Genomic DNA, 5,508 nt, shown 5'->3' on the forward strand with positions numbered 1-5,508 from the left:
TATTTATATTTTATACTTGAAATAACGTAACCTCAAAATATGCGAATATAAAGAGGCGCGCGAAGTATTCCGTCCGGCAATCGTGCACCTTCGAGTTTTCAAATTCAGAAGAGGAGAAATGGGTTGCGCGCGCAACCCAGTCATCGTCTGCTACCAGAGATGAAGTGGGAGATTGCCGAGCTAATGGAATAAGAGAATGTGAAATACATGCGCTGATAACTGCGTCCTCTCGGCGGATTACCTAAGAGTTACTTTGAAGCCGCAACTTGCACGTCGGTAAATGACGAAAGTTAGCAATTTCTGAAATGATTTACCAATTAACTTTCTGCTCAATTAGTTACCACAGTGATATCTTTATTGCCGATCTGAAAGTTTTGGAAGACTTCGGTGGTCTTTTATTTATATCTCGATATCCATTAGAAAAAAATGAAAGAATGAATGAAAGAAATTGGTGGGACGATGGTCGTGAGGGTTAAAGCATAGGCTTTGGACCCACTCCGTCGGTTTGCGGGTTCGATTCCTGCCTCGCACTCTGGAAGAGTGCCTAATTCATCTCTGGAGAGTCGTGGGACCGGTACCTTTAGAGAAAAATTCTGTAAATATTTAAAGCTGTTACTCTTGGTTGTTAGGAACCAACCTTAAATTGTAGGTCCCCCTCCCACCTCAAAGTAAGTGTGTGGGGGTGTGTGAAGGAATAAGGAAGAAGGTGCAAGAAAAATGTATACCTCAGGGGACACATTAGAAGCTGAAACATAAATTTAAAAAAATGGTTGAAATTGTTTTCAACAGAATAGCTAAATTTTTGAACAAAAGTTTAAATTTCTATTCAAAAGGTTGAATTATATACTAAAAAAAGGCATTTTTAATAAAATACATGAACTTTGCGCAAAAGAAATCTATTTTTCACCAAGTCTAATTTTCTGTACAAAAATTAATGTTTTATCATAGTCAATTTTTCGACAAAAAAGAATTATTTTCTTGTAGTTGAAAAAAATTAATTTTTAAACAAAAACAAGCAAAAATATTCTACAAAATAATTAAATTCTGAGAAAACAAATTTTTCAACTAAATTGATAAATCATCAACCAAAAAAAACTAAATTTTTAACGAAGCAGTTCCACTTTCTACCTGAAAAGTTGAAAATATTGAAATATTAGAAATCCTTTGGAATATCTTGAAATTTTGCAAGGCTCTTGAAAATTCCTTTGCAATTTTAAAAATACCCTAAAATATTTCAAATCCTTTAAAATCTTATACTAAATTATTTAAATCAATGGAAAATTCCTTGGAATCTATTAAAATATCCTAAGATATATAAAATCCTTTAAAATCTCAAATTACATTACTGTAATCAATTGAGAATTCCTTGGAACCTTTTAAAATATTCTCAAATATTTCGAAACCTTCAAAATATTTTGAAACACCTTGACATATTTTCAAGATTTGTAAGGTACTTTTGAGTTTTTTTAAACAACCCTGCTACCATTGTTAAAATTCTTTGAAATTCATTTAAATTATAAAAATGAATTGAAAATTCATTGACATCTTTTTAAACATCCTCAAATTTTTTAAATCCTTTAAAATGTTTTGAAATTCCGTGAAAATTCCTTGAAAATTTAAAAATACCTTAAAATATTTCAAATCACTTCAATCTGATACTACATTATTGGAATCAATTGAAAATTCTTTGGAATCTGCTAAAATATCCTAAAATATAATAAATCTTTCAAAATCTCATATTAAATTACCGCACTCAATTGAAGATTCCTTGCAACATTTTGAAATACTCTCAAATATTCCAATACCTTCAACATATTTTGACCTACCTTGACCTTTTTTAAAAAGATTTTTATAGTACTTCTTCAAAATTCTTCGAAATTCCTTAAAATTATAAAAATAAGATGAAAATTCCTCGACATCTTTTAACACATCCTTAAATATTGACAATCTGTTGAAATCTTGAAAAAAAATGTTAAAGCACTTAAAAATTCCGTGAAATTTAAAAAATACCCTGAAATATTTTTAATCCTTTAACATCCCATATTAAACTACTTTAATAAATTGAAAATTCCTTGGAACCTTTTAAAATACTTTCAAGTATTTCGAAACCTTCAAAATCTTTTGAAACACCTTGACACCTTTTAAACATTTCTAACATACTTTAGAATTTTTTTAAATAACCTGCTAAAATTTGTAAAATTATTTGAAATTCCTCTAAATTATAAAAAATAAATAAAAAGTTCCTTGATATCTTTTAAAACATCCTCAAATATTTAAAATCCTTAAAAATCTTTTGAAATCTCTGGAAATTTTTAAAAGATTCAGATTGAAATTTAGAAAAAAGAAAAATTGCAAAACGTTAAATATTGAAATTTTGTAGATTAGAGTTTTGAAAATGGAATCAATACAAATTCAAAACTTTCGAAATATTATTTTCAACTATGAAATATCAGTAATTTTCAACTTGATGGAATTCAAGTCTTCAAAAATTGAATTGTAAATTTAGAAGTTTATTTTAAAAAAATATTGATCATAAATAGATTGGAAGCGTTCAAAAATTAAAACCATGTTTTAAAAACACACACATATATATTATTTTATAATTATATACAAAAATCTTTTTAGAAATAGTTAAACTTTAACTCGATTAATTTCCATTAACACTTTAATTCAATACTTTAACTAGCCTACAAACATTAAAATTTTTAACATTTTGAAATTTTTCTGTTTTCTACATTTCAGTCTGAAATAATTTCATTTAGAGATTGCCCAATTGAAAAACGTAAGTATAAATTTTGAACGCTTTCAATTAATTCATGATTATTAATTTTTTATAAACAAACTTTCAAGTTTACAATTCAAAAATACTTTAAAGTTTACAATGAAAATTATTCTTATTGAATAGTTGAAAATCTTTGAAAATTAGATTTCGAAAGCTTTTAATTTTTATTTATTTATTTACATTTGCTTTCCCCTCGGTCTGGTTAGGACCATTAGTGGGCAACATGATAATTGGTAATTGCATTTCACAAAAAATATTCATTTATTCCTCAATATTTCTGTTGTTCCCTTTAAAGTAATCCCCCTCAGATATAATACACTTGTGCCAACGCTTTTTCCAATTATCGAAGCACTTCTGATAATCATTTTGTAGTATGGCTTTGAGTTCTTTCAGCGATGCAGTTTTTATCTCCTCAATCGTAGATGCGATGGATCTTTTGATCAAAATTAAGCAGTTTTGAAATAAATTTCGCTGACACACGTCTCATGCCCAAAACGTCCGAAAAGATAGCATGGCATGAGCCAACTGATATGCCAACATCTTCAGCAACTTCTATGATAGTAATTCGGCGATTTTTCAACACTATTTCGTCCACTGCTTGAACGTTTTCATCTGTTGTTGACGTGCTGGGAAGTCCAGGGCGAGGTTCGTCTTCGACATCCTCTCGGCCTTCTTGGAACAACTTGTACCACTTATACACATTTTTCTTACTCAGAGTAGACTCACCGTATGCAACTGTCAACATTTCAAGAGTTTTAGAGCACTGGATTCTATTTTTCACACAAAATTTAATGCAAACTTTTTGCTCCATTTTTTTCGAAAGAAGAAAATCGCCGAACACACCAAACCCTTCTAACCTTTTACGCCTTTGCCAGAAAAACAACACGAGCTATATGGTCAAAACTGTGAACATATGATCGTGACGAGTGTACCAACACAACAAAACAAAAAATTTAATACTTGAATGTACGTAGCCCAAGAAAATTGAAAAGTCACCTTACTTTTTGAACACACCTCGTATTACAAATTATTATTGAATATTTTATGTAATTAAAGAAGATTTTAAATCAATTCAAAAATATTTCAAGATATTTTAAAAGATTTTAGAGAAAACAATATATATTTTAGGAAATTTAATCGATTTAAAATGATTTCTAAAAATATACGAAGATTTCGAGAGATTTAACAGACTTTAAAATTTATAGCGTTTTGGGTTTTATAGCGAGGATTTAAACAAAAAGGTCGTTGCCTAACAATGTTTTGTCTTAGTTTTGTATCGAGTATGTTTTACGTATGTTTAGTATGACTTATGTATTCATTGACAATTTTTACCAGTTTTGTTTTTGTTAACGTAGGAAGCTGAATTTCAATCGTATTACAATTAAAGAGATTATTGATGTTAGTACACATAGCATAAATAGGTGCACGCTGGCCAACAACAAATTTTCGAATCGGTACTCTGAAGGGGACGTAGTTACGCGCCGCTGTTCTGGGTACATGGAATAATATTTGTTGGAGGATACCGGGTACGTCGACTTCTGAGGCTAGGATCTTAAACATAAACAGATAAGATGCAAGCAGACCTCGCTCAGACAATTTTAGAAAATCAAATTTCTCACACATATTTAAATAATTAGAGCCGCGTGGTGGATAGATACCTTCCGTTTTGTACACAAGGTACTTCATGAATCGTTTTTGGATACCCTCTATTTGGTCTGAGTACTTTGCGTAGATAGGATTCCATATTAGTGACGCATATTCTAATCTAGATCGTACCATAGCATTATACAAAAGTGTAATGGTGTAGGTGTTTTGAAAATTTGTTGTCGAGCTAATGATAAAACCTAGTGTCCTTGAGGCTGCCGAGACCATTGCCTGAATTTGATCGGAAAATAATAATTAAGGGTCGAAAATTAGTCCCAAGTAACGTGTAATTAGCTTTTTAAATTTCCACCATCTATTGCCATGTATTACTAAAATAATTAATAAGACTTTGATTAATAGTATTTGAAATTAATCTTTCAATTTAAAAAACCCTGTCATTATTTGCAAGATTGCATGATTTTTCCACTTTTGCCACAACATTTAAAAAATGCAATGGCCCAGCCAAGTCTTCCAGGTTTTGTGTAAAAGAAATAATTAACTTGCGTTATGTCTCATTTCTTTTCTAAATTAACATTCATACCTTTCGTAACACAAAAGTTATAAAGAGCCTTTTGTCTGAACTGTACTTCAATAAATTTTTTAAACTTTGAAATGTTTCAAGAGAATGAAAGAATATTCTTAAGATTAATACGAAAATTTGAAAGGATTTTTTAAAATTAATTTTTTGATAAAATTTAAAAAGATATTAAAATTTTTGTAAACATTTCTATAAATTCCGCGAAAAAGATTGAAACATTTTAAGACAAGTTTTTTAATATTTTAATATTTTTTAAAATTTTAAGAAAAATTCGCCTCCGTTTCAGACATTTAGAAATTTTAGAAGATTCTGAGTGATTAAAAAAATATATTACCGAAAATTTACCAAATATTTTTTAAAAACAACTTACACTTGTAACACAAAAAATGAATTTTCTACTAAGATTAATTTTCAAGCATTAAAAAGATAACTTAAATAGTTTAATTTTCAACTCAAAAACAACGGATTTAAAAAAAGTTTAATTTTCAAGAAAAAGAAGAATTTCTAACCTAGAAAATTAATTTCCTGATGAAAAACAACAAAC

The sequence above is a fragment of the Belonocnema kinseyi genome, chromosome 10, assembly GCF_010883055.1.
Source record: "Belonocnema kinseyi isolate 2016_QV_RU_SX_M_011 chromosome 10, B_treatae_v1, whole genome shotgun sequence".
Classification (NCBI taxonomy): Eukaryota; Metazoa; Arthropoda; class Insecta; order Hymenoptera; family Cynipidae; genus Belonocnema; species Belonocnema kinseyi.